The following is a 19,642-nucleotide window of genomic DNA, read 5'->3' as shown; positions in this document are numbered from 1 at the left end:
AAACTCATACACTTCATCAATGAAGAATATGACATCAATTCATCAAATCAATTTCATCATGTAAAGAAACTGATAAAGCAATATGAGGACGTGAGAAATGAAAGTTCATTTCTTCATGATTAGCATGCGTCCTATCAGGCATACTTAGGTCTCCAGCAAATTCTTCAGACGATTATGTACGTCTAGAGACCTGACCCTGCAGAAGAGATTAGTTCTTTTTCTTCACCACCCACATCTGAAGGGGCGGCAAAGAGTTCATCACTCTGCGAGCTCCATACGAGAAGGATGGCATAGAAGCCAGTCCATTTCATTTCACATAAGAGGGGTTAGAGTAAGCATAAGAGTATGCAGAGAAATTCTTCGAGGACTTATGGACATAATGATTTGAAGAATAATGCACATATCCATAATCCTTAGATCTTCCCTGCGAAACAGACGGGTTAGCATGATGATGTTCATATAAGGACTTTGATCCATATGAGGAATATGATCCATGTGAGGAGTTTGGTTCGTATGAGGACTTGGATCCATATGAAGAATTTGGTCCATATGAAGAATTTGATCTGGGGTTCCTATTCTTCACAGGTGGCGTCATAATGACATTCACCTGAAGATTTTCAAGGCATCTTTTGGGAACCCAGATTTTCTTCATAGGGGGACCGTTCCTGTAGTTAGTGCCAACATATCTAGCAAATACTTCACCATTCTAATTTTTGAACAGTTTATAGTTGGAGTCAATTGACTCATCATCAGAATGAGGAGATTCACATGCAAATCCAGATAAGTTAGATGGATCAACTGGAGGTCCCTTTGCAGCAACCCATGTAGTTTTGGGGTACTACTCAGGCTTCCAATATGTACCATCAGCATTGAGTTTCCTCTCAAAGGCAATACCCTCTTTCCTAGGGTTCCTGTCGAGGATCTGCTTTTTAAGCACATCACAAAGAGCCTGATGCCCTTTGAGGCTTTTGTACATGCCTGTCGTGTACAATTCCTTCAACCCTGCATCATCAGTGATACTAGCAATGTCCTCAGATGAGGAATTAGTGATAGCAGAGGTATGTGAAGAATTTGAAACATTAGCAGCATTTGAACATTCAGGTGAAGAATTAGCAGATTCACGTTCAATGCACTTCAAGCATGGAGGAACAAATTCCTCCTGAGAAGCGCTGATTTGTTGAGCAAGTAATGAATCGTGCTCCTTCTGAAGATCTTCATAACTCACTCTTAGCTTCTCAAGGTCTTGCTTTCTTTGAAGAAATTCATAAGAAAGCTTCTCATGATCCGATAAGAGAGTGTTATGATGATCTTGAAGGGTGTCATGCTTAGTATGAAGTCTCTGAAGACTTTCAGCCAAAGCTTTTGACTGATCCATTTCCTCACCCAACATATCATCGCTCTTGTTTAGCATATAGTGAGCTTTTTCCAAAGCTCTTTGTTGTCTAGTAGCAAGGGAAGCAAGTTTGACATAGCTGGGTCCAAATTCATCACCAGATTCATCATCACTGGACTCGGATAGGTAGCATTCAGTTACCTCAGCATCTTTTGCCATAAGGCATGATGAAGAAGATGATGATTCTGGTTCAAATGTTGTCGTTTTGAGAGATTCCTTGAAGTCCTCAAACCAAGGATCATGACAGGCTCGATGACCTTCATAGACCTCAGAGAGACGGTCCCAGATGAGCTTCGCATGATCGAGATGCATGATATTCCTGAACTGATTTTGTGACAGACTGGAGCAGATGACATCCTTCATCGTGAGGTTGAGAAGAGTATACTTGCGAATGTCATCAGCTTCCGCCATCTTGCACAGATCAGTCAGGCCAATCTCAGTGACGGTCCACAACTCGCTGTTCATCGCCATGAGACCTTTCTTCATCATGGCCTTCCACTTGGGATACTCGTGACCGTCAAAGATGGGGCATGTCACCTTCGTCATACCTGCGATCGACATAACTAAAACTCCAGGAGTTAAACCAAAATCACACAGAACAAGGGAGTACCTTGCTCTGATACCAATTGAAAGTGCGTTATATCGACTAGAGGGGGGGTGAATAGGCGATTTTTATGAAATTCTTCACTGAGGAATTTGCCGGCGAGGAGATTCCTTAGCGAAGAACTACTAGCAGCGGAATGAGTACTCAAAAGTAAACATAACAGAATACAAGCATAGTCATCATGATGAAATGAAGACAGGCACAGAGTACAGAAGCGTAAGCACATGATAACACAGGATGAAGACAAACAGACTGAAGAAATTGAACTGAGGAAATTGAGAAAGTCTTCAGTCAAAGTCTTCAAAACACAGTTATGAACAGGTACACATCACAGTTATGAGGAAATGAAGGAGTTGAGGAAATAGGACCAGTAAGCTTGGTGATGACAATGATTTGGTAGACCAGTTCCAACTGCTGTCTCAGTTGTACGTCTGGCTCAGTATTTAAACTCGAGGACACACAGTCCCGGACACCCAGTCCTGAACATGCAGCTCAGGACACCCAGTCCTCACCGTATTCTCCTTGAACTAAGGTCACACAGACCTCGTCCAATCACTCGTGGTAAGTATTCAGGCGACTTCCAAACCTTCACAAACTCGGTCACTCGGTGATCCACAATTCCTCTTGGATGCTCTAGACCATGACGCCTAACCGTCTGGAAGAAGCACAATCTTCAAAGGTAACAAGCGTCGGATCCACGCAGGATCAATCTCTTCAGTGATGCTCAATCACTTGGGGTTTGTAGGTGTTCGAGTTTTGGGTTTTTGGTTTTTCCTCACTTGATGATTTTTGCTCAAAGTCCTCAGAGGATGGGTTGCTCTCAAATGACAAGTGTCAGTTTCTCTCGGAGCAGCCAGCCAGCTAGTGGTTGTAGGGGGTGGCTATTTATAGCCTAGGGAGCAGCCCGACATGATAAGACATAAATGCCCTTCAATGATATGACCGTTAGGTGGATAGATATTTTGGGACAGCTGGCGCATAGCACAGCAACGGTCGGAATTTTGAGTAGCAAAATCCTCAGGGATATCATGTTCCTCATTGTGTAGGTAATCCGCACTGGCGAATTCCTAACTCCTCAGTCAGAACAAATTCCTCACAGACCAGAAGAGCTTCGTCTCTGTCACTGAAGAAATTGACTGAACTGTATGAGATTTCCAATGGCTTCACTCGAAGGGATTGGTACGTGTAGGATTTTGAGTTGAGCATCACATGGAAATTTTTCCTTAGTATTTCCTCGACCCCCTTTAACAGTACGGTGTTTTCTATGACTCAAGAAAGAGAAAATGAAACTATGAAAACAAAAGTCTTCACGCTTCATGTTCCTCGAATGAATACCAAGTCTTCAAGGTCACACCGATTTCTTCACTTTCAAAGTCTTCAGAAATCCAAAGTCTTCAGTCGAAGAATGTCATTTCTAGGGGTCGACTTTCTCTGTAACTATCAAACTCCTCATAGACTTATAGACCTGTATACACTCACAAACACATTAGTCCCTTAACCTATAAGTCTTCAATACACCAAAATCACTAAGGGGCACTAGATGCACTTACCGGGTGTGGGCCCCCTGGCCTTGATTCTTTGCCAGTATTTTTTATTATTTCCAAAAATAATCTCCGTGGAGTTTCAGGTCATTCCGAGAACTTTTGTTTCTGCACATAAATAACATCATGGCAATTTTGCTGAAAACACCGTCAGTCCGGGTTAGTTCCATTCAAATCATGCAAGTTAGAGTCCAAACAAGGGAAAATGTGTTTGAAAAAGTAGATACGATGGAGACGTATCACCACTCAATTTGCATGCGCTGTATTAATTGACCATCAATGAAGTGAAGGACTTTACACGCGTCAAAGTATCACGCGGGGTGGATCTTCGTACAAAAATGCGTCCCCGCATGTACCCGCGTGTGCATGCGAGGGAATGAGTGTGTGTGTGGCATGCGTGCAAATCTTCGCTTTGTGTATGTACCGCCAGTGTGCCTCAGAGAGGACGAGTACATTCTTCTGGACCCAGCAGCACGCGACTGTGATCCATCCACACAAGGAGGTCGCGACAACGCCTCCACATGTGCCACGTCGCATCATGAACTCTAAGAGAGACACTGTGTAGCATGCCATTGAAATTCTAATTTATGTGTTTTGCAGATACTCGAAGTACTAGTAAGGTACACGCGCATTGCACGCATCAGATTTGGCAACCAAATTATAAATAAATACCACACTATAGCATGTAAGCTTTGAGTCATATATGCCTGATGTAGACGTTCATTTAATTCTTATAGTTCAACTCATTCAAAATCAATTAGTTTTTAGAAAAAAATCTAGGGCCTCTTTGATCCGTAGGATTTCCAAAATATGGGAATAGAAAAACATGGGATTAGAGTGGAATGTTGTCTTGAATCCTATAGGATTGTACGAGTGTTTGATTGTGCATAGAAAAACGCAGGATTCTTTCAAAAAAGTTTGAGTGGACGGGATGTTTCCTACGAAATCTAGTGCAAATGAATCCTATGGAAAAAAATCATATGGTTTACAATCCTACGAATCGAACAACCAAGATAGGAAAAGTTCCTAAGGATTAGAATCCTCCAAAACCTTTGAGAATCCTTTGAATCAAAGAAGCCATTAATCTATTTTATGATTCATGGAATTGTGCATCTTAAAGCATAAAGTAAAATAAATAAATTGATGAGGACATCAATACCATTGTTACACCCACAGCCCCTGCTACTATACATACTGGACCAATTACTAGAGCTCGTGCACGCCAATTGAATTACCATGTACTTTTGTTTTTTGGTAATGATTCTAATGTTCATGAGAATATGATGCTGCCTAAATTGGATACATTTGTTTTGCTTACAAATGAAGGGCCTAGCATGGATAAGAGGGATGAACACTGGAGCAAGACCAAGCATGGAGATGATCACATGCGCAATGGGGATCAAGAACGGCGTTACAAGTGATAATTTCAGGACTTTGAAGCCACCATAAGGAGTGCATGAAGCCTTGGACGAAATATACAAGATGTCGCTTCATAAATTTCGTCTAGAGGCTATTCTAGGTGCTGCGTCACCTTATTATTGGGCCAGGCCCATGTATTTTCGAAATACTTAAGTATAGGCTATTTTTAGAGTCCGTATGTGGGGGGAAATAAGAGTTAGGGTTGGTTTCGGACCCCTCCTTCAAGGGCGACGAAATTCCCCCCTCTTCCTCCATATATACAGCCCTTAGGGCGTAGTTTAGACTTTGGGTTTTGTTCAGATTAAAAGTTCTCATAGCTGCAACTTCGCGTACTTCGTTTGTGTCCAACGACCAGACCAGGACGTCACAGAACCCCACCATCATTAATAAAGTTTTCCTCTTTTATTCGCAATATCCAGATTGCAATCTCAGTTTCTTGCTTGTTCTTCGTTTGCTCGCAGGAAATAGACCCTCGTGGTCAGGTTGATCATGCTCCGGTGTGGTCAATAACCCTCGGAAGTTGGTTTAGCTATTGCTAAGGCGCGACGTCTTCGCACATTCGTAGTCAGATCGTCAAAGTCGACTCCCATAGAAAACGATATCTATCTCATCGAAACATTAGGACACCTTTGCCTCTATCAAGTGGTATCAGATTTCCAGGTTGCTCGGTGAGATTTTATAGTTTTTCATAGTTTAGATCGAGTCTGTTCTTCATACCTAGAGTCCATGAAAAAGCCAAAAAAATTAGGGTTAGTTCATCATATCCGAACCAGTCTGAGCCTTTGCATAGTCTTTTCAATATTTTGCTCTATTGAATTTGCGGTTGCATCGTCGTGTCTAGTTGCTAGTCTTAGAGTCTAGTCTTTTAGAGTTTCGAGTTCTGGTCATAAGTTGTCACGCTGCCGCCGCACCATCATCATCATCGCCCCTGTCATCTACCACCACCGCTTATACGCCACCAATCCGTCTCCATATACCATCACCAATCCGTATGCATATACCACCACCAATCCGTATCCATATACCACCACCAATCCATATCCATATACCACCACCAATCCGTATCCATATACCACCACCGCTGCCATATCTTACCACCATATATCCACCACCAATCCGAGTTCCTTTCATATTAAGTTTTGTTTCAAGATCCGTCTAATTTCCTATTCATGTTTTCTTGTCTGAGTGGGTTTCGAAAAAAAGTCCAGAGACCCCCGGGTAGTTTTTAGGCCAAAATTTTCACACGCAAATTTTTTCCCTATCCTATTTTTAGGTTTTTCTGAGTCTTTTGAGCCACGTGCCATCATAGTGATTTTTTGTCGCACTTTTTCGTTGTGGCTGCCCTAATTTCCGAAAAAAGTAAAAAAAATCATGCCCATCCTGTCAGTTTGACGAGTGAAGAGTTTTGAGACACTCGCCATTATAGTGATTTTTCGCAAAAAATAGAGGAGCACAGAAAAAAAGAGGAGCGCTAAAAAAACAGAGCGAAAAAAGTTACAGAGTGCTTTTCCCTTGTTTACATGCAGCGCCGTGATTTTGTTAGTGTTCTAGGCTCGCGTCTCTAGCATGGTCTAGCCTAGGACCAGCACAATACCGTCGTTGAGCATTTATTCAACATTGCGTCTCTGAATTGATTATTGCTGACCCTTTTTGCTACCATATTATAAGCCTTCCCAGCTCCACATACATCTACGTCGTGCGTTTGACTTTCCCTAGTAATCGCTCTATCCAAGCTTTGAGAGTTTTGACTAGTAGTAGTTGCCGATCACCGCCTGCTGCAGGGTAGGAACTGGTAAGAATTTGTGATTTGCTTGACGGATTTGTGACACCCACCACCACCTCTTGTTAGTAGTCAGTAGGATCATATTCTTGTGTGTTTCTATTGCTGCTAACCATGGCAGGATCACAAGTCGACGAGACTGACTGGGAGAACATGACGAATAAGGAGTTGCATGATAAATTTTAGCAAATGATGAGTGGACAAGTGTAAGATGTGCTAAACAGATTTGAAGAAGCCACGAAGAAGATAGATGGCATGGAGAAGACGTTTGAAACAAAGCTCGATAACAAGTTTAATGAATTGCTCGCACGTCTTCCACCACCACCACCGACTGCACCTAACGCACCTCTACAACAATAACAAGGTCTCCTTCCAAATCAAGTGGGACGAGCACAGCGCGTCACCATTGACCCTGGGCAAAATTCTGGTGCCGCTGTTGATGCTTCTGTCGCTCCTGCTGCTACTACAGAGGTGCAGGACCATTACGAGGATGAGGTTGATCAAAATCAGAACTACGTGCAACCACCAGCACCACCAAAACCAGGTCGTCCTCAGGTATATCATCGCAACAGTAGGGTTGCACCACCATCTGAGGTATGAGATCATGACCTGTTTCCTAAACTGAAGTTGAATATTCCACCATTTGAGGGTAGATATGTTCTTGATATATATCTTACTTGGGAGTTAGAAACTGAACAACGTTTTACATGTTTACAATATCCCGAGGAGAGACGTGTTCCTGCTGTTGTTTATGCTTTTACTAGTTTTGCATGTGTTTGGTGGTCTGAACATTGTAGATTATATCCTATTCCAGCTACTTGGGCTGCGTTGAAAACTGCTATGCGTACTAGTTGGGTTCCACCATATTATCAACGTGAATTACTTCAAAAATTGCACCGTTTAAGACAAGGAAAAAATTCTATAGAAGAATATTATCAGGAATTACAAACTGGCATGATTAGATGTGGTATTGTTGAGGAGAATGAACCTATGCTTGCATGTTTTATGGGTGGATTAAATAGAGAGATTCAGACCATTCTAGAGTATAAGGAGTATACTAATATCACTCATTTATTCCATCTTGCTTGTAAAGCTGAACATGAAGTGCAAGATTGACAGGCATTGGCACGAACTAACTTTTCTGCAGGTCGATCTTCATCATGGACACCACATGCATCCTCTACTTCCACTGCACTAGCATCTCCATCAGGTTTCACCTCCAGCCATGATACGAGAAAGCAGGCACAACCACCACTCTCTGCCAAGAGCACAGTTGTCGGGCCTGCGCAGAGCTCTTCTTCTTCCATGGCATCAACAGGGCACACAAGTGATATTATTTTTCATCGTTGTAAGGGAAGAGGACATTTTGCGAGAGAATGCAAATCTCAGCGTGTGATGATTGCTACTGAGGATGGTGGGTATGAGTCCGCTAGTGACTATGATGAGGAGACGTTGGCTCTTATTACACATGAAGAACAAAGTGGAGAGGATTCTGATCATGAGACGCAATACATGGCTGCTGAAGATGCTGACAGGTATGAATGTTTAGTTCCTCAACGTGTTTTGAGTGTGCAGGTTACACAAGCTGAGCAAAATCAGAGGCATAATTTGTTCCATACAAAGGGAGTTGTGAAGGAACGTTCTATTCGCGTCATCATAGATGGAGGGAGTTGTAACAACTTGGCTAGCATGGATATGGTGGAGAAGCTATCTCTCACCACAAGGTCGCATCCACATCCTTACTACATCCAATGGTTCAACAACAGCGGCAAGGTTAAGGTAACACGTACTGTTCATGTGCATTTTAGTATCTCTACATATGCTGATTATGTTGATTGTTATGTGGTACCCATGCAAGCATGTTCCTTATTACTTGGTAGACCATGGTAATTTGATAAAAAAATTGTACACCATGGTAGAAATAATCAGTATACTCATGTTCATAAGGATAGCCACATTACTTTGCTTCCTATGACTCCTGAATCCATTTTGAAAGATGATATTAATAGAGCTAATAAAGAAAAATAGGAGAAAAATAATAGTGAAAATCAGATTGTTGCAAAAGAATTTGAGTAACAAATGAAACCTAATAATAAACCATCTAGTGTTGCTTCTGAAATTAAGTTGAAAAGGGCATGTTTACTTGCCACAAAATCTAACATTGATGATTTATATTTCAGAAAATCTGTTTGCTATGCTTTTGTGTGCAAAGAGACATTATTTTCATTCGAAGACGTGCCTTCCTCTTTGCCCCCTTCTATCACTAACATTTTGCAGGAGTTCGCTGACGTCTTCCCACAAGACGTGCCACCGGTATTACCACCTATTCGAGGGATTGAGCATCAAATTGACTTAATTCCCGGTGCATCGCTACTCAACCGTGCACCATACCGTACCAATCCAGAGGAGACGAAGGAGATTATGCGTCAAGTACAAGAGCTGCTCGACAAAGGTTACATACGCGAATCTCTTAGTCCTTGTGCTATTCCTATTATACTAGTGCCTAAAAAGGATGGTACGTCACGTATGTGTGCTGATTATAGATGCATTAATAATATTACTATTCATTATCATCATCCTATTCCGAGGCTAGATTGTATGCTTGATGAATTGAGTGGCTCTACATTTTTCTCCAAAGTTGATTTGCATAGTGGATACCATCAAATTCGTATGAAATTGGGAGATGAATGGAAAACAACATTTAAAACTAAGTTTGGTTTATATGAGTAAGTCATGCCTTTTGGGTTAACTAATGCACCTAGTACTTTCATGAGAGTAATGAACGAAGTTTTACGTGCTTTCATTGGATGATTTGTGGTAGTCTATTTTGATGGTATACTGATTTATAATAGATATTTGGAGGAATATTTGGAACAATTACGTGGTGCACGTTTGTTTGGTAACCTTGGGAAGTGCACCTTCTGCACTGACCGAGTATCTTTTCTTGGCTAAGCTGTTACTCCACAGGGAATTGAAGTTGATAAAGCCAAGATTGAAGCTATTGAGAGTTGGCCGCAGCCCAAAACGGTCACACAAGTGAGGAGTTTTCTTGGCCTCGCTGGATTCTATAGGCGTTTTGTGAGAGATTTCAGCACTATTGTTGCACCTCTCAATGAGCTTACAAAGAAGGATGTACCTTTTGTTTGGGGTACCACACAGGAAGAAGCCTTCATGGTATTGAAAGATAAGTTGACACATGCTCCTTTACTCCAATTTCCTGATTTTAATAAGACTCTTGAGCTTGAATGTGATGCTAGTGGAATTGGATTAGGAGGTGTGTTATTACAAGATGGCAAGCCTGTTGCATACTTTTCTGAAACATTGAGTGGGCCTAGTCTCAATTATTCTACTTGCGATAAAGAATTATGTTCTCTTGTTCGGACTTTAGAAAAATGGCAGCATTATTTATGGCCCGAAGAATTTGTTATACATTCTGATCATGAATCATTGAAACATATTAAAAGTCAAGCTAAACTGAATCGTAGACATGCTAAATGGGTTGAATTCAATGAGACTTTCCCTTATATCATTAAACACAAGAAGGGTAAAGAAAATGTTATTGCTGATGCTTTGTCTCGTCGCTCTACTATGCTTTCACAACTTGACTTCAAAATATTTGGTTTGGAGACCATCAAAGATCAATATGTGCATGATGTTGATTTTGAAGATGTAATGCGGAATTGTAAAGAAGGAAGAACGTGGAACAAGTTTGTCGTTAATGATGGATTTGTGTTCCGTGCTAACAAGCTATGCATTCCAGCTAGCTCCATTCGTCTTTTGTTGTTGCAGGAGGCGCATGGAGGAGGATTAATAGGACACTTTGGCGTGAAGAAGACAGAGGACATACTTGCTACACATTTCTTTTGGCCAAAGACGAGACGGATGTTGACCGATTTGTTGCTCGCTGCACTACATGTCAAAAAGCTAAGTCACGACTCAATCCTTATGGTTTATATATGCCTTTGTCTGTACCTAGTGTTCCTTGGGAGGATATATCTATGGACTTTGTTTTAGGTTTACCTCGAACAAAGAAGGGGAGGGATAGCATATTTGTTGTCGTGGATAGATTTTCGAAAATGGCACACATTATACCATGTCATAAAAGCGATGATGCTGTTAATGTTGCTGATTTGTTCTTTCGTGAAATTATTCGCTTGCAAGGTGTGCCAAATACTATTGTTTCAGATCGTGATACTAAATTTCTTAGCCACTTTTGGAGATGTTTATGGGCTAAGTTGGGGACTAAACTGCTTTTTAGTACTACTTGTCACCCCCAAACTGATGGACAAACTGAAGTAGTCAATAGAACATTGTCTACTATGCTTGGAGTTGTTTTGAAGAATAAAAATAAAATGTGGGAAGAATTCTTGCCTCATATTGAATTTGCTTATAATCGTTCATTGCATTCTACTACTAAGATGTGCCCTTTTGAAATTGTGTATGGTTTCCTACCTCGTGCACCTATTGATTTGTTGCCTCTTCCATCTTCGGAGAAGGTTAATTTTGATGCTAAAGAACATGCTGAATTGATTTTAAAAACACATGAGTTAACTAAGGAAAACATTGAGCATATGAATGCTAAATATAAACTTGCTGGAGATAAGGGTAGAAAACATGTTATTTTTGCACCTGGAGATCTTGTTTGGTTACATTTGCATAAGGATAGATTTCCTAATTTGTGCAAATCAAAGCTAATGCCACATGCTGATGGTCCTTTTAAGGTGTTAGATAAAATAAATGATAATGCATATAGACTTGAGCTGCCTGCAGATTTTGGGGTTAGTCCCACTTTTAACATTGCAGATTTGAAGCCTTATTTGGGTGAGGAAGATGAGCTTCCGTCGAGGACGACTTCATTTAAAGAAGGGGAGGATGATGAGTACATCAATACCATTGTTACACCCACAGCCCCTGCTGCTATACATACTGGATCAATTACTAGAGCTCGTGCACGCCAATTGAATTACGAGGTACTTTCGTTTCTTGGTAATGATTCTAATGTTCATGAGAATATGATGCTGCCTAAATTGGATACATTTGTTTTGCTTACAAATGAAGGGCCTAGCATGGATAAGAGGGATGAACACTAGAGCAAGACCAAGCATGGAGATGATGGCATACGCAAGGGGATCAAGAACAGAGCTACAAGTGATGATTTCAGGACTTTGAAGCCACCATAAGGAGTGCATGAAGCCTTGGACGAAATATACAAGATGCCACTTCATAAATTTCGTCCAGAGGATATTCTAGGTGCTGTTTCACCTTATTATTGGGCCATGCCCATGTATTTTCGAAATACTTAAGTATAGGCTGTTTTTAGAGTCCGTATGTGTGGGGAAACAAGAGTTAGGGTTGGTTTCGGACCCCTCCTCCAAGGGCGACGAAATTCCCCCTCTTCCTCCATATATACAGCCCTTAGGGCATCGTCTAGACATTGGGTTTTGTTTAGATTAAAAGTTCATGATAGCTGCAACTTCGCGTATTTCGTTTGTGTCCAACAACCAGACCAAGACGTCACAAAACCCTACCTTCATTAATAAAGCTTTCCTCTTTTATTTGCAATATCCAGATTGCAATCTCAATTTCTTGCTTGTTCTTCATTTGCTCGCAGGAAATAGACCCTTGTGGTCAGGTTGATCGTGCTCCGGCGTGGTCAATAACCCTCGGAAGTTGGTTTAGCGATTGCTAAGGCGCGACATCATCGCACGTTCGTAGTCGGATCGTCAAAGTCGACTCCCACAGAAAACGATATCTATCTCATCGAAACATCGGGACACCTTCGCCTCTATCACAAATAATGGCAATTAAACTAGAAAAAAAGTTTATACGGAATATCGATATTTAAAGAGATGGGGCGAGAACGTGCATTGTTGCGGGCAGTGGCGGAATCATGAAAAATAAATGAGCTAGGGGGCCAAGCATTGCTAATCCTTTACGAGGAGGGCCAATTCATCAACTTAAACCATTTAGAGGAACATCGATCGTTGCGCATGCACGTGAGAGATAAAGAATGCCCGATATGATGGAGAGGTCTGTGTGTGTGTGCGTGCATGGGAGCCCGACATGAAGAAAAAGATTGCATGTGTGCGATGGATAATGCCGACTGGTAGTGTGTGTGCATGCATGCACGGGAGAAAGTTAGTAGTACAATTATAAAGAGAAGACGACTGTGTGGGTGTAAAAAGACTAGGTGAGGTCATAATCAATGTAAAGTTGAATTCAAATATTTGAATAAGAGATCATGATGTTTGAAACCCATGCATGCATGAATATAACTGAGATATGCGCGGTGTGGTTTGGAAACGAGCATGTTGTACTGTATATACATTGACCAAGGTCAGACTGATTTGAATTTGAGATACCGATGGCAGACATCATTTGGCCACATTGCATCCGTGCATGGGCACACTATTCTAACTGGAGATGATGGTTGGCTTTCGCGTCACATATCTATATCTATACCCCTACATTTTATATTTTATATTTGTTATATAGTGTGCAGATAACATTAACTTTGAAAGATGGTCGTTGGATGAAGCCAATCTGATGGTGCCGAGATGGAAAATTTGAGCACTACTGGACGTTGAATATCATCTAGATTCCACCAGATTTTGCCACATGTACAATCTAGAAGACTCCATGGTTGAACTTAAGCATAATGCACAAACCTCAAAACACAAGCACTTCTTCTTTGTTCTCGAATCTTCCGTATCAGAATTGCCCAAATGTTTTTTCTACATGATTTGCCATTATTTGTTTTTACTTTATGCTTTACAACGCACAATTCCATGAATCTTAAAATAGATTAGCCTTCTTATAAAACTCGATGATTTTGAATGAAATGAACTATAAGAATTAAACGAACATCTACATCATGCATATATGACTCAAAGCTTACATGCTATAATGTGATATTTATACATAATTTGGTTGCCAAATCTCATGTGTGCAATGCACATGTACCTTACCAGTCTAAATGGTGTTTGTGTGTCTGTTGTGCGTGTTAAACACATTGTACATAGTATCATACATGGTTTAGATTCCGAACATCTAGATAGAGCATACATGTACTATGATTTGAATTCAACATAAAATGGATACATATATTTGAATTTGAGATCGTATGTACATGTAGTTCGTATTTATATAGGAATTTACTTCTCCTATATTCATGTCATGTCTTGTGAAGATAATATTTAGATGGTTGTATAACTAACCCGAGTACAATCCCATTCAAACAGGGAAAATGTACTCAAATTTAATTAGTCCATATGCTAGACAACACACATTGTTTATTTATTGTTGAGGCAAGTGCAAATAGTTTTGGTACTGTACATGTTATGTTTGTTGTCCCGATTCTTTTAGTTTTTGTTATTGTATTTGAATGCATTTCTAGTAATATAGTAAAACAGGACATGGCTCTCTCTAGTGATGAGGTGCTAATTGTTTTTTGGGGTACACATTAAGCTTGTTCTCCCGAAATTTCAAGTCGCGCCTTGTTATGCCGAAATTTCAAGTTAGCATCTCTGTCTATCATGCTGCGAAACTCCTGCCTCTTCAACCCGCGCCTTGTTACCCCAAAATATTTAAGATATATCTTTGTCTCGTTGTGCTCCGAAAACTCCCTCAATCTCAACCCGCACCTTGCTATCCCAAAATTACAACGGGCGCGAAAACACCCACCCTGCAAAATCCCGACACGTGAAATGCCCGTGATACCCCTTAACCGGAAGAACCGCCTAGCTCAAATCGGTGGGGGTGCTTTTGTAACTTACCACACATTTCTGACAAGCACGTTCCTAAGCCATGGTTCCCCCTCCCATCGCCTCCTTTTCGCCATTCGAAATCCCGGGCCGCCATAACCTCTCCGCTCTAGCCGCGAAACCCCACCCTCCTCCGTCTGCCACCTCACCGCAGCCTAGCCGGAGCCTCTTCCACGACGACGTCATCCACAACAACACCTCGACGTCCCTCATCCACTGTACCAGATGAGGATCCGTCATCGATCTTGTTGTGCCACCGGTTTAGCCACCCCGTCCTCCACCTCCAAGGAGCTGCCCTAACGTTCCCCTCGGCTTTCGCGCCACCTCTATTCCTACAACACTATCTTCAACTGCACCACCGGAAGAACATCATCATCACCATTTCCTTGGATTAAGCTGAGGCCTAATCGGCACCACCAAAGAGGTTGTACACTAATCGCCGTATTTTCTTCTTCATTAGATCTCACGGTGCTGCCGGCCCTTGGTCCCGAGCCGACATGGCGCGGCTCCATCCACGGCGGTGTCGCCGGCCACTTCCTCCACGGCGTCGCTCCCTCGGCGGCGACGTACACATTAGTAGGAGCTGCTGCTGCTTTAGCTCTTGCTCGCGCTACTGCTCTCCTCTTGCTCTCGGTCCCCTGCCTGGTCTGCTCTTGCTCGTGCCGCTACTCTCGCCCTTGCTCTTGCTTGCAATGCTGCTCTGATTTGGCTACACTTCAGTCGACTGAATCGACTTTTGGGTCAGTCGATTTTCAGGGGGTGGGGGGGGCTCGCAGGAGTTAAGGAAGAACCAGCCACAGCAGGGAGGGGGGCTCGCCAGAGAGGTACCCCACTATATATCTTAGGGTTCAGGGTGCGGGCAGTGGCGTCGGGGTCGCCGGAGAAAAAGCTCGGCATGGGGGGGTCCTAGAGGGATGGCCGGGGCGGCGGTAGACCGGCGGTGGGGAGCGGTTTTTGGGCGGGCGTGGCGGCGCACCGCCGACCGCGGGCGGCGGGGGGCAGCGGTTTGGCTGGTGATGGTTGGCGGCTCAGGGGGATGGAGGTTCAAGATGAACTGCTACAAGACAAGCTGCCCCGGCTCTCGCACGCGCTGCTGCTACAGCTTTTCTGCTACTAGTGCATTCAGTTTCGACAGCAAAATTCAGTTTCGACAGTTAAGTTCAGTTTCGATAGTTAAATTCAGTTTCGATAGTTAAGTTCAGACATGAGCGGTTGATGTATTTTACATCTAGGACTTTGTGGTTATGTATTTTACGTCATCTATTGGATATGCTATTAGAATTCCACTCAAGTTAATGTTGTCTCTCTTGTCCTGCTTCAGCCTCGGCATCGTACAACTCACTGGAGCTGCTCCAACGATGAAACCCTCCATCACAGCGAAGCAGTACCCCGGGCTCCATCTCCAGATGCCTAAGATCTTCTTCCCCTCCTCCGATAGCCAAGTCAGCCGGAGCATCCTCACCGACCAACCCAATCACGCTGTGATCGACATGGCTTCGCCAAAGAGGTTGTACACTTGTTGCATCTCTTTTTTACTCTACATGTTATATATATTGTCCACTAAGCACATGTAGTAACGTGAAATACGATTATTTTATCCTACTCTATGACAAGCAGTGAGGTACCAGGTACCTTAGCTATCCCTGATGGACTCTCTTGAACACCATCATTATTTATCTCCGCGCGTTTGAGCTGTGCATTTGTCGATGGGCCTAGGAGTTGAGCTAGTAGAGCTGTGGCCTGGGTCCAAAGTAGTAGAAGTAGCACAAAAACATTTTTTGAGTGTAGGGTTTTCCTTGCTCAAGCCTGACTACTAGAATCGCCAGTGCTTGAAAGGAAAAGTGAAGGAAAAACATAGGAATTGGAAGGTTTCCTATAGTACTATTATTCATGCATTTGGTTTAAAGAAATGGAGCAAAGGAAAACTATAGGATTTGTTCCTTTAGTGTCTCCTTGAAAGAAAAATCGTAGGAATTTTAATTTGCACTTGTCCTCCTTTTCAAATTCCTATTCATGAAGCACAATACTAGGAGATAGTAGCATAATAGCATTATAACAGTACATTTTCTTGCGGTTTGACTTAATCTCACCATGCTTCTTTGCATCCCGTGATCTTCCAATTCTTGTGAACCAAACACCCAGATTGGAAGAAATCATGTGTTTTAAAATTCCCTATTTTGCACGTGCATTCCTATACTATTCCTATCTATTACCTATCCCTACATTGTTAGAATCCTTAAATTAAACAAGCCCTTACACAATTACTTCTGTTACAGATATATGTCAAAGAAAACCTTGTGTGGTTTGTCCTGCTCCTGCTGCGTTGTGTTCCACCCCATCTCAGCTGCTCCAATGATGGAAGGGTTCACCACAGCAGGGATCCGCTCTCCAGACTGTCTTTCGCCGCCTTAGATCTTCTTTCCCGTCGCGGGCAGCCACGACAACTGCATTACCATCATCAACTGAGAAGATGACCTTGAGGACTACACGGGTCCCCAAGAGAGGTCGCACTCTTCCGTGTTTGCTTACCTTATGAACCACTTAATATGATGACATGCTACTTTATCGTCGTGTTCACCTATTTTACTCCGAGTCAGGTCCAAACTAATGCTAAAACTTGAGTTTTTAAATGGTTGTGGGGTACATATTGGGGCAGCAATCAGTACTATCTGTCTACTATCTGTTTAATCTTGGGTGTCTACTATGAGTTTCATGTTGGGTGCAAACAAACATTAAAGGAGCCATTATCTGTACTTTTTAACTAAAGCTATTATCTACCTGCTATCATTGGTTTGGGTCTATCCACAGTTTGCTACCAGCACTCTGGATTTGTACATGCACTCCTTAAATAATCTCACGATGTTTTATTCCTATGCATGTCAGTTATTGTACACAATGGAATTGAACATGTAGAGAAAAAGTGACGAGCCTTCCGTGGTAACAAAATTTCATGCAGACGTCACTCCATGGTGGGTGCAAAGGCAGCCCCCTCCACCCATTTTGGATTGTAATCAAGAGGAAGATAACTGTTCTGAGGTGGATTCAGAAGGAGAAGACCACTCCTATTTACCCCCTGAGGTCTTCGCTCTAACTTGGCATGCTGATGTTGGTAATATCATGCATATGGTGCCTTGCATTGCTTACTTTATACATCAAATATGTTATCTACTTAGTTTAGACATGCTTTGTGTGAATGCCATCTGTTTAGTTTCTTTATAATATATGTGAATCATGCAATGCCATCTTATTTAGCCAGGCATCATATATGTGAATTTTGCAATGCCACCCTGGTTAGCCAGTCATCTTATATGTGAATTATATCATGCCATCATCTTTTATTACGTGTTAAATTTGTTAGCAATTTTAGTACATTCAATTAGTCTTCCTATGCATTAGCCATTCGGCACGGTCATGGAAAAATCTAGAGTGGAAACAAGGTCTTCAGAGAAGACAATGTTGTTTGATGAAGCGCATGTCTTGCTGGTTACGGATAGCTCCTCAGAGCAGGATTCAGAGACAGATGACCAGTCCTATCCCCCCCCCCCCCGAGGTGCATGCTCCAACTTGGCAGGGTTATGTTGCTCATATCATGCATATGGTATCTTGCATTGCTATGTCATTTACTTAGTTTAGACATGCTTTGTGTGAATGCCACCTGTTTAGTGTCTAATTACCATATATGTGAATTATGCAATGCCATGCAGCAAGGTTGTCAGAATCGTGATCATGAATCGGATCGAAGCTCTGATGATAGGATCGCAAATCGTAGAATCTTCACTATCAGGATCGTAGAAACGTAGATTCTATGAACCAAAATCGTAGAATCAAAGGGGTTAGTTTGGATCGTAAAGTCGTAGAATCGTACAACAGAATCACGATTCTGACAACCTTGCCATGCAGTTTAGCCAAGCGTCATATATGTGAATTATATCATGCCATCCTTTTTTGTATTTCTAGTTGCATTTTTCGACAATGTTTGTATATTCAACTGCTCTTCCTGTGCATCAGCCATTTGAATTGGTGATGGAGAAATCTAGAGTGAAAGCAAGGTCTTCAGAGCAGACAATGCTACCTGCTGAAGCAGATATCTTGCTGGTTACAAATAGCTCTTTAGAGGAGGATTCAGAGGCGGATGACCAGTCCTATTGTCCCCATGAGGTGTATGCTCAAACTTGGCAGAGTTACATTACTCATATCATGCATATGTTGTGTTGCAATGCTTAGTTTTTACATCACATACACAATATTGAATGCCATCTCCTTAGTTGACACATCATATATGCGATTGCCCACTATTCACTTGCTTAGTATATAAATCATATATTTGAATTATATCATGCCATGATGTTTACATAGACAGCATGTATCTGAATTATGGCATGCCAACCCATTTTCTAAAGACATAATATAGTTATATCATCTCATCATGTTTACATAGTCATCATATTTTGAATTATGTCATTCTATCCGTGAATTATATCATGCCATCATGTTTCCATCGACGACATGTTTGTGATTTATGGCATGCCAACCACTTTAATAGACACATCGTATAGTTATATCATGTCATCATGTTTACATAGTCATCATATTTTGAAGTATGTCATTCTATTGTATTTAGTTAGCCATCATACATGTGAAATTGTGTCATGCTATCCTGTTTAATTAGCCATCATATATGTGAAACTATCTCCTACTATTCTGTTTGGTTAGACAACATAAATGTGAATTATTTCATGTCCTGTTTTCTTCCCTACTGTCCATTGCACTTGTCTATCTTACAATGTATATTCATTCAATTAGTTTTATTGTTTATCAGCCATTTCAATTGGAGGGGGTGATGGCAGTATCTATGGGAGTAAAAACACGGTCTTCAGAAAAGATCGTGCTACCTGTCGATGCAGATAGAACCACAGTTGTACTTGCCCAAGAACCATCCCCACCACACATAACCCAAACTTGCGCAGATTGTACCCCTACCAGATTGGACAGAGAACTAGCTACACCCCTTCTAACCCCAACCCCATCAGATAGTAACCCAGTTCTAGTTGACACAACACCGTCTCCACCATAGAGCACCCAAAACACGATCAGTTAGTAAGGCAACTGCAGAAGAAGAAGAAGAAGAAGAAGAAGAAGAAT

The sequence above is a fragment of the Triticum urartu genome, chromosome 2A (genome assembly GCF_056163025.1).
Source record: "Triticum urartu cultivar PI428250 chromosome 2A, HENAU_Tu73, whole genome shotgun sequence".
NCBI classification, from domain to species: Eukaryota; Viridiplantae; Streptophyta; class Magnoliopsida; order Poales; family Poaceae; genus Triticum; species Triticum urartu.
This window is presented reverse-complemented; position numbering follows the sequence as displayed.